The sequence below is a fragment of the Marmota marmota genome, unplaced genomic scaffold (assembly GCF_001458135.2).
Source record: "Marmota marmota marmota unplaced genomic scaffold, marMar, whole genome shotgun sequence".
Lineage (NCBI taxonomy): Eukaryota > Metazoa > Chordata > Mammalia > Rodentia > Sciuridae > Marmota > Marmota marmota.
Window position 1 is genome coordinate 21970858 of NW_026000068.1, and position 12043 is coordinate 21982900.

At 33.5% G+C, this 12043-nt stretch overlaps 1 protein-coding gene across 7 annotated transcripts in view; it reads left to right on the forward strand.

The window, feature by feature from the left end:
• Nucleotides 1-12043, forward strand: part of Tnni3k (TNNI3 interacting kinase) — a 282551-nt gene that overhangs the window by 150998 nt on the left and 119510 nt on the right. The window lies entirely within an intron of this gene.

The following is a 12043-nucleotide window of genomic DNA, read 5'->3' on the forward strand; positions in this document are numbered from 1 at the left end:
ATGTGCAATAAAATGCATATGTTAATAAAATGTTTTCAAAAAGAAATCAATCAATATATATTTATTGAATATGGTTATAGATTCAGGACTTCACCAGATGTTCCAAATCAGCGATAGCAAAGATTTTGAATATGACATTGCATTTTTGTATTAAAATGTAGCCAGACCTCAAGGGAGGCTATGGTATTTTTAAAGTCCACCAAATAAGAGAATGTATAACCACACTGTCCTGAATTCCAAAATGTTTATACACAATTTTTCTGTATTTTATTTATTACAGTCATATTTCACATATTTGAAAAATAAATTTATATATATATATATATATATGTGTGTGTGTGTGTGTGTGTGTGTGTATTTAAATTCAGCCTAGACAAAAGTTTAGTGCAAATATAGATTGTTAGGCAATATAAGATAATAATAATTTTTATTTACATAATTGAAAATTCGGAAGTAGATGTCATTTAATCCTGACTAGACTTAGGATTTCAAGTAATATGATAAAAACTAAGCTTTTTTCTTATTGGTTTTATCATTGTTGGTTTTATTCTCAAGCTCTACCTGATGGCTACTCTTACAGTGGAAAAGTCTTCCATTTCCATATTACCAATACATGTCCTAAAATTTTATATCTTTGGCGTGATTGCCCTAACTTTGACCTCTTGCTTATCCCTAAACCTATCAATAAAGATAGTGATGTGTCTTCCAAACAATTCATGAACCACTCCTAGAATTTTAGATCCACATGATCCTCATGAGCTACAAAAATAGTAATTTTTCAGCTATAAAGTTCTCATGCAATAACTCCACTGGCACACAAGTGATTATAGTACATGGTTAAGACTCTACAATTTCTCAGAGTTAATTTGTTTATTTACTTACTTGGCAACAATTAATTTGAAATAGTCTCTGTATTATGTTTTATACTAGGAAATTCCAATTTGATTAAGACATAGTTATTATTCATAAGGAGCTCTACACTTCATAGGAAGATAAAATTGCCTAATAATAAACCAAGAGTTTTCAAAGGAGAGGGGAAAATGTAACCAACTTTGCCCAGAGAATGGGAAAAGATTCTCAGATACAGTAATGCCTGAGCTGGGACTTGAAGGAATAGGGATTTCTAGTCAGAATAAAAAAATAAAAATAAAAAATCAGTGACTGAAATAAGACTTGCTAATTTGGAGCTAAATTGAGATACCTAAGTTCCTAATTTGAGTTGAGAGAGAAAGATACATGATGGTCAGAAGCAAAATCCTTGAATGCTAACAAATACCACAGACACAAACTACTGGTGTGAGGAAGGTTGGGAGGAGTTTAAAGCAGTATGGGGATTTTGAGAAAAATCCATTCCAGACCACTGTCTGATCATGACACTTTTCTCAGGAGCTATTTAGCAGGAGATAATTCTATTAAAAAGAATGGAAAAATAGGCTCCCTAGGACCTTTTGGTGAGAGAGAGGGGAATGGGAAGAAATACAGTTTATTGTAGCAACATTTTCAGGAGCAGAGACCTGAACCCGTTCAATCTCTTGGCTTAAAAGGAAAGAAGAAAAGGAAACATCAGAAAGTTCTAAGTGAATTTATTATCTAAAAGAAAGTTGACCTTGGTAGCATTTAGAAATAGGATGTCAAGACTATTGGAATTTTAAAGTTTTAAATTCAAGACTCATTTTTTTTTTATTCTTCATATTGACAATGAACCTAATACTAAAAGGCAATGTTTAAGTAGCTATTTTGTGCTGGTAAAGAGATTAAGTAAATGAGCATATCCTCTATGGGAATTTTTCTTCTATATAAATGTAGCTTTGATAGATGTCCTTTCGTAAGTTATTCGAATCCATAAGTATACACATACATAGTACACTGAATGTCATATTTTCTTGATTTCTGAGGTCATAGCAATTCTGATACTTTGTACAGTTCTTTGTGATGAGCTAAAGAAAAGAATTTTCAATGTATTCACAGTGAAAAGAAAGATTTTTAAAAAACTTTTATTTACAGCTTTTAATACTTAACTATATAATTCAGCCCATTGTTATTCACAAGTGGTATTGAATCTTTAATAACACTATCAATGAAAAGGCATGTACCTGTCTGCATTTTGTAACAGAAATGAAACTATATAAATAGCTTGCCATTGTTTGGTAACTTTTGGTGCTCAGTTATAGGGAATCTAAATAATCCATACTCCATGTGAACAAGTTAGAAAAGAACATTTAATGAGCTACAGAGGAAAGTATTTTCCAAGTATGATACTAATTTTCATAAATGTTTCTGGAGAAGCAATTGCTCAAATATAATTCTCCCATTAGGAGGTTAAGAGACATAACAACAGCTGAAAACAGAGGAAATAACAAAAGAAATAAGATGTCAAATATGATCAGATTCTTCTTTGCCATGTAAATTCAAATAAAATTGCTATGTAATTATTTTAAAACTGTGCCTATTTTATTTTTCAATATTAAATTCTTCAAGACAGAGTCCAGTATTACATTCAGGATTTAGATCACCCATGGTATTTGCACCTGGAGAGGAGCTCATCAAGAGGGAAGAACACAATTTTGGATCTGTGCTTATCACCGCCATCCTAAATAATATTATAGAAATGATAACACAGTTTAGCTTTGAAGATATTAGACATTGAGTGACATACTTAGGTTAGCATAATCTAAGGGTTGCCATCCTTCATATTTTTTAGTTTATTTCTTTGCTTTTTAATAGCTAAATTTTGTTTCTTCATAAAGAATTATCCAAGTGTAGATAAATAAAAATGCCAGAGTCAAATGAACTGATTTCTTCTATCAACTCTAGCAGTCATCATGTGGCTTTTGGAAAGATTTTGGTGCCTTCAAATAGACTTTTATTCAAAAAATATTCTGTATCGTTTCTCTCAGAATACATTTTATCTGTAGTTACCAAAAGTAGAATTCTCAAGGCAATCTTCTTTTAACTGATTTTAACTTGTCAAAATCAAGTTTCAGATTCAATCCTGTATGGCAATTTGGGTTATATCTTGTTCTGAATTTTGTTAGTTCTAAAGAAACATTTGTTTCTCTCTTCTTTTGTATTATTGCCAAACTTTGAGTATCTCATTACTAATTAATTAGACATTGCCAAACATAAAGCAGAATTCAATAGATATTTGTTCTATAGATTCAAATCAGTACCAAGTTATTAGAGAGGGGGATAAGAACACTGTACTGCCCCTAGCTACCAAAATATCTATCTGATAATTGAAGATAAATCAATAATTTTGTTTATGCATTGCCAAATAATTGTTTTGGGGGAAATTCCCAGATAATTGACTGGATTTTCATTCTTATGTGAATCTTTGGCATCCTGTATGAAGCCCTATGAAAACTATGTTTCTTGTTAAGAATTCTTGTGCATAGTTAATGAGAGGCATCATTGGAAGACTTGGCTGAAGTCCATGCTAATCACATTACCATGCATAATGAAGAGTAAGCTAAGTATTTGTTTTTAAAGTTCTATTTCTCATGCTTCATTTTGTCTACATCCTATTCTCATTATCACCATTTGAGTGAGAAACTGAAACTTCTTCAGTCTTCTTTATATGATATCTGTTTAGTAATGTGTGCCAGTTAGGAGTCTGGCCCCCATCCTCATATCCTTCTATTTGAGTTAGATCAACTACATCATACCTATGAAGTTAGGGAATTTAGGTAGGATTGTAAAACAAAAATGCATCTCAACTAGGAATAAGAGTGAGTGAATATTCGAATCACCTAGAAAGTTTGTATTACTTCCATCTCTTTCATCACTCCCAAGATATATCAGAATCCACATTTCCTCTATGTCCATACCTATTCAGATCCACACCCTTAAAAACATTGATTTCATACTGCAATATTATTTGCTTTCTTGTACTTATTGCTTTGTCTCTCCATGCCATTCAATTGCATCAGGCTTGATAGCTTAGCATTTTATTTCAATTTTCTCTTAATTTGTCCTCTTTCTCCTGGAACTTGATCACTCAGGTATTTTCTCAGTTTGCTAAAATCTAAACCACCCCAAATCTAAAATCTCTTGGCTTATGTCAGTTGTTCTCATACTTTAGCATGAATCAGAACCATCTGGAGGGATTGTTAAAGCACTGATTTTTGAACTCCATTCCTGAGATTGTAATTCATCATGTTTATATTAAGGCCAAAATTTGCATTTCTAACAAATTCCCCAGTGAAACTGATCCTGCTGTTTTGGAAATGGCACTTTGATAACCACTGGTCTATACCAACATAACAGACCCTGAAATCATTGTACCAAAGTTCAATTACTATGGTTTATACCTTTTATGAATCCACTATGCTTTTGGTACCAATTCTTATTGGCGCTGATCTTGTTGTATTTATGTCTCTCTGTGACCCAGCTAACTAAACTCCTTGTTGTGACTCTGGTTTTCCCAATCTAAAGTGTAGTCAGGACTCCATCAACTGATTTTATTGATTGAATCATTCATTCATTTATTCATTCATTATTTCATCATTCAACATATGTTATTTAATACCTAGTATGTGACAGTCATTGGTTATATAATATTTTTCAAAACATATTCATTATGAAGAAGCCTGTATTTTAAAGAAGAAGAGGTCTTTAAGGAGGCTATGAATACAATACAGTAAATGTGATGATGCTGTTATGCCACTGGGTTCTAAAGAAACACAGAGATGAGAAATCTAATACTGACTGTAGGATAGCAGAGGAGGCTTCTAAAAAGAGAAGGCATCTACATTAGCCCTGAGGTGTAAGTCAGAGCTATTGAACACAGAGAAAGCATACAAACACAGAGTGGCACACATACAAAAAGCTATGATAAACTTAAATATTTCAGTGCATTTGGTTGAAGAGTAATAAATATGAATCTAAAAATATTCTTGAGGAAGACTTAAGTGTCAAAATATACAGTGTGTTTTAAAACAAGCTAATGAATTTGGACTGGACCTATAGAGAGTCATTGAATGATTTTAAACAAATAATATGAGCCTCTACATCTTTAGAATTGGAAAGCTGTAAATATAGTAGTCTTAGATGATAAGCAATGATCTAAGTGAATGATAATGAGAGAATCAAAGTAGTGAAAACTTACATGCAGAGAATAAATGGGATTTTGAAAAACTTTGTGAAATAGCACTCATATACCTTCATGACATCAAGAAAATCCCTGAGGATGTACCTCCAGGTGCATACAAGTATGTACATAAAATCTCACTATTTTATGGGGGAATTAATTGGCATACTAGAAGAAAAGATGGGGGAAAAAAGTAGACCAGAAAAGAAAAGTTAGAGAAATTTTTCTATAAATGAAAAGAAATAAAGAATTTCCTATGATTATTTCCTAGGTTCCCTTTAAACTACTATTAGTAATGTTAGAATAAGCCAAATAAGATGGTATTATTTCCTCATGAAATTTAAAACTTCAGTTGAGGGGCTGGGGATATAGCTCAGTTGTATGCACAAGGCCCTGGGTTCAATCTCCAGCACCAAGAAAATAAAGCAAACAAAAATCAGTTGAACTCTAATCTGAAACTTTTACATCGAAATGTTAAACTTTTGCTCATATGAGTTTCTTTCCATTTAGTTATATTTATGTATTAGTTCCTTTTGTTGCTGAAACAAGTTACCACAAATTTGAAAGCTTAACACATAAATTTATTATTTCATAGCTCTCTCTCTAAAAGATCTGGATTAGCTATGCTGATTTCTTTCTCTAGGTTTTACAAGACCAGGTGAGCTCTCACTGAATGGTTCTGGGATGAATTGTCTTCCAAACTCATTCAGAGCTATTGTAGAATCAGTTCCTGTGGTTGTAGATCTGAAGTCCCTTGACACAGTTCGGTTTTTGAATATCCCCAAATGCCCATTTGTTAAAGGTTTGCTTCCCATCTAGGGTGGTGTCATTGGAGGTACAACCTTTAGGAGATGGGAGCTAGTGGAAACTCCTTAGGTCATTGGAAGTATACCCTCAAAAGTGATTGGAGGACCCACTCACCCTGTCTCTCTTTGATCTAAAAGATGTGATCTGAAGATGTAGGCATTTGCTCTTATACACTCTCACCATTACCATCTGCTTCTCCACCAGAACTGAGCCAATGTATGTGTGATGTCTTTAAAACTTCCAAAACTCTTAAATACTGTTTAAAAAAAAAACCCTGTTTCTCTTTATAAGTTAGTTGCCTCAAATTATTTCATTATAGTAATGTGAACTTAACTAATACATTTATGTTTCTGTACTGGTTAACAGCTAATATTTCACACACCCCCTCTCACTTTTGATGGGATTCTATGTCTCAAACCAACAATGCAGTTTGAGCCCTTCTCATACTTGCAATCTGTCTGACTTCTTCTGCCACATCTTTTTTGCCTCCAGTGGAAGAAATTTCTATGCTTTTAAGCACTCTGGTAATTAGATTGAGCCCTCCTAGGTAACCCAGTATAATATTTTAGTTTGAGGTCTGTTCCCTTAATCATATCTGTGAAACTTTTTATTTATCTTTTTTTTGGTCACAAACAGTTAACATATTCATACTTTCAAGTATTAAGGTGAAGAAATATTCAGGTAGTCATTCTGTTTCCCACAAGTCATATTAATGCTTTGCATATACTTAAAAAAACAGACATCATAGCCAAGTGTCAATGTCCTATGCCATCTACCATTGTCATTTATCTGTTTCTGCTCTAAGATGGCACAAAGAACCTTTATAAATAGCGCTATTCCCCAAATTAAAAAAAAAAAAAACACTGTTCTCTAAGTATGAAAATGTTGTTATGCAAGTGAATATGTTGCATCTGATATCTGTTGGCTTCTGATACCTGCCTTTCAGTGAGGAGAGGATACCTGGTTTCTGACCTCCATCCCCTTTCTGCATTATGAATTGTACAGGATGTTACAAAATGGAACCTCCTTCTAGGTCCCAGCCAGAAAAGACCATGTGGCCTTGACTTTTCTAGCTCTTCTAAAATCAAATGTAAGGAAACAGCATTTAGGATTCCTTAATGAGAATAGGCATTATATAGCCACCAACCCTTTCTGCGTGCCCTGTCGGTACGTGCCATGGTTAGCACCAAGTTTGTCTCTCTCGGTTTTAAGAAGTCACTCAATCTTATAGATCACACTCATGAATTTGACCTACTTCTTCAGCCATCACTGATAACATCATTACAATTTCCATGCAATATGCATCTTTCTCATAGAAATCCCCAGACTCCTTGAAAACTCTCCTAAAAGTCTTGAAATACAAAATTTGTTTTCTATTCATCACAATATACATATATCATGACTAGACAACGAGAGCCTTGTACCTCTTAAAAACTGGTCAATCTTACTTTCAACCACAAAGTTCTATGGTTGTAAGTGGGATGTGAGTGCCCAGCAATGCCAATTTTCAAGTTTGTAAATTTCACTTCCTCATGAAGTGTTGGCTTTAGATAGACCCTTATTGATCACTGGAACTCATTTGCCTATGCCACTGATTAGCTCATGGACTACATCAGGTCATCTATTTTATTTACACTTTCTCTCTTCTACAAAACAAATTAATATTGCTGCCTCCACAGCAGTCCTATGAATAATAAATGAGGATTTGTTTCTAAATTACCTTACATACTGCCAGATGTGTAATATATGTGTAACAAATGTCAGTTTTCTTCCCTCAATTCTATTTTCTTGATTTTTTTGTCAGGTTTATATTCTGATTTTTCTATTCATCCATTCTCTCTAGGCAATCTAAGTCTACGTGACACATTTCATCTTCCCAAAGTCAATTTCCAAAAACATAGACACCTTAATTCTGGTTTCCGTTATTGATCATCAATTACTCAAGTTAGTCACAAGTCATAGGCCTAGAATGTTAAATCTTTCTTTCATGTGCCTTTTAAATAAAAAGGAAATTAAAAGTCCCCGCATTAAATCCAAATATGGCATGTTGTACTTTTGAAGTCCTTCAGACTAAAGTTATAGTTTGACATGAACTAATAGTTTGATAACCCAAATTTATAGAAGACATTTTTTTGGTATTGTGTTTTATGTAGAAAACCTATTTAAACTCACCACATATAACTCTGTAAAAGACTTGAAGAAGGATAATTCTCAGCTAATGTCTCCATGTAACTAGAAAAGCAAAGGGGTTCTTAGAACTTGAGTTATGTACTCCTTCAATTAAAAGTAACATAGCAGTTTGTAATTTAGTTTAAATGGTTTTATTAGTGCATTATAGTTAGACATAATTGTGGTATTCATTCTGACACATTCATACATGCATGAACTATAATTTGCTCCCTTTCAGTCCCCAGTACTTCGACTTTTCTTTTGCCTCATTTCTCCCACCTACGCCGCCCCCTTTCCACTTCCTCTCCTCTACTAATCTTCCTTCTATTTATTTATCACTTTTAATTGGTGCTTCATAGATAAACATAGAGGTAGAATTCACTGTAGTATATTCATATGTGTTTAGCTATTTATAGATATTTTCTATCCATTGCTCTTTTAACCCTAGATGATAATCAGGAAGGACACATTTATCATGATTTGCCTATGAGGAAAAGGAGACTATGAGAAGTTAGGTTGATTTTTTTGATGTCAGGTAACTAGGAAGTATACAGGCTAGTATTCAAGCCTGAGTCTGACTAAAGATTGAACGCAAGCTCCTCACTGCTTTGAAAGAGAACTGCCATAATCTTCTTACGCAATGTGCAATGCTCTTTGCTTTAACACATGTTGTCACTATTTTTAAACATTATTTTTAAATATGAAGAAGGGTTCTTTATTGCTTTGGTTTTGTTTGAGATTCCACAAACAATGCTCTGAACTACGTATTCTGCAATATGTAAACTAATTTACTTCATTTTTCTGATTCTATATTTCAAGTTTGAGTACAAGTTTTGTATACAAATTCTATAAATTTTTTAAAGTATTCTTTTATTGGCATTTGGATAGGTTAGTGACTTCTCTATGCAAGCCAATGACAGAGATTGCACTAAGATTCCAAATGATTCAACAATTACTTCTAGAAATTCTAAGAAACACAGGGTCTAAGTAAGTGCTGGAATTATTGACCTCTTCTAAATATGTGAAAGCAAAAGGTGGTTGGTCATGAATAATTTAAAACATAAATAAGAAAACACTTTTGTTTCAAAATAATTCTTGGCTGAAGCTCTTGTGAGCTCATGGTATTCTACATAATGAATTAATTCTGATAAAATATACAAGAGACTCCAGAAACTAATTTTATCAATAAGTGCAGTTTTCTACTTCTAATTTCATATTTCCTCTTACAGAGTCTTACTTTTATAGAATATTACTTTTAATATAAAATTAAAATAACTCAGTTTGTTATTTTAAAATTGTGAAGTTTAAGTCTTTCCAGAGAGGTTGTATTAATTTGCACAGAATCAGATATCTGGTAATGGCAAACTGAGATGAGAGCTCAGGTCGCCTAACTTGAACTCTTAACTCAAAGTTTTTCCACTACTGCAGGCTTTATGAATCTCCAAAATTTCATGAGAAAATAAATGTGTGCCTCTTGAGAAATTGAAAATTATATTTAATTTTGATAGAATAATAGAATTCTAGTTTTATCTGCATTTTATAATTTGCCTCAAGTTATACTATTATCTTTTATCAACCTGGTTTCAGTCCCTCTTTAGTATTTCTCTAAGAGCTCACAAGCTGCAAAATTAAGCCATGAAAGACCAGAAATAAACTTGGCATCTAAAGAAGAGAACAAGAGAAAAAAAATAAAGCCTAGCATTCCTTCTAAGATACAGGAGTATAATAGCCAAGATGATGAGATAACTGTCAGAAGCCAATAGGGATCTTGAATTGAGATTCATTCTTTGAAGGTCTAACTACGCTCTTATGATGCTCTCAAAATCAGTATTGTCTTATGAGTGATCACAGCCTGAGACTGGCTTTGAATGATCTCAACACGAGTTTCAAACAGACTGATTCCTTTTAGTGTTCTCTCATGTCCTGTGGAGATTAGGAGATTGTTGCAAAGAAAGGCTTTCACTCCTTGACAAATGGTGAGTTATTGTGGAAGGAATTTTTTGTCTGTATGCAGTCGTACCTTAAATTGTACATTGCATGCTAAGTTTCAGGGCTGGAAAAGTGCTAACGGTCTTCCATGTTTCAATTTCATACCATAAAATGGAAGTTCCTAGCAAAATGCATAACATCACTAACTATCAGCTTCTAGGCTTTTATGATCTGTATATATCATAGGTTTTTACATTTGAAGATTTTTTAATAAATGATTATAATGTGACCATTCCATTAGATAATAAGCATGGCTGTAAGGTTCCTGTACAGGTAAGGTTCTATTTAAATGCTAATTGCCATTATTATAAATCATTTTGAAGGCAGCAAGTGTGGATTCACTGAGATAAAGCCTTTTTATATACAAGAGAAGATAATAATTGTGAGTAAAACTTGTTGGCTCTCCTAGGTATCAAACCGAGAAAATCCTCAATTAGAAATTGCCTTACTATAAATGTGGCCAAAAGGGATTGAATGAGTAGATCAAATAGGTATCAAACTATATGGTATGCATTGAAGAAAGATGCCCTATAACACACACACAAGCACCTCCTGTCTTGAAAGAACAGCCTTAAAGACTTGAGATTGCAATATGAAAAATTCTGCCAATGCATTCATTCTCTAGACTTTTCTTGATTGCCCGTTACGTATCTTTTCCACAGTGAATAGAACTATCCATAAAAACAATCACTTCTCTCTAGAAGAGAGTAGGCAGACAAAAAATGTAACTAATTATTGCAAAAAAATAAAAAGAAGAGAGGAACATCAGGCATACCAATAAAGTAGGAAGATATTAACAACTAAATGTTGGGAAATTTGGCAAAAAAAAAAAAAAGGGATAGAAAAGGTGAATCTGAATATGCCCTTGAAGGAAGAATAGGATTTCGATACATAGAAACAGAGAAAGGACATTGCAGGCTTAGGTAAATTAGAAAGCTGCTTTTTATTCATGCCCAAATATCTCTTGAATGCACTCCTATTGATTGATAGCAATTGACTCAAGTTAATTTACCAGATTCAACAATAACACAGGTAGATGAATCAAAAAGTGCTGGTGTCATTTACATCTTTTTTTCCCCAAGTTTCTGTCTGTGAGTATTTAAAAATATTCAATTTTTTTCCTCTCTTTAAAGAACAAACAAAAGCAGAAAGGTACACTAATTCCAGTTTTTCATTCAGATATCCCATTAGATCTCTCTCTGTCATACAGACTTCTGGAAGAAGTTGGAGACACTGTGCTGTCTCTGTGTTTTCTTCTTCCACTCCGTTGCCATACTCATCAATTGGAATTTCTACCTATTTATCAATTGCAATTATTTTTCAAGGTTGTCTTGTCGTTTGAATTATCACCTCAAATTTTTATCTTTGACACTGATCTCTAGACCTGACTATCCAACTCTCTATTTGGCGTTTTCATGTGGATGTGTAAAAGGTATCCCCAACTCAAAATATCCAGCATCAGACAGTAATCACAGCATTTTTCTCCTCCAGTATTTCTCTTCTCAGAAATGATATCATCATCCACCCCAGAATGTGCACACACTAGAATCTTAGTCATCCTGCATAACAATTCCTTCTCTCTCACTGTCATATCCAAGCAAAACAAGGCTTTGATTCACAAGAAGCTTTCAAATTTGCCTGTTACCTCAATCATATTGCCACTCTCTTTGTTCAGGCTAACAACATCTGTTCCTTGGTGGCTGAAACAGTCTCTGAATTGTCCTCTCCAAATTTTGTCTCCTACACAGATAATCAGTTCTTTATTTTGTATCCAGTGCAACTTTTCCAAATACATAATTGATTGAAGTACCCTTTATAGACTGTTATATTAATCCCCACCATTCAACCCTACTGGGTATCTATACCCTTATGTAGTCAGCTTTTACCCTGATTCAGGGTTTAGACAAGTAACTAAATTTGGCCAAAGGGACATTAGCAAAAGTGACAAAATTGGAGATTTGATAAGTACCTGTTCATTGGGATTTGCCC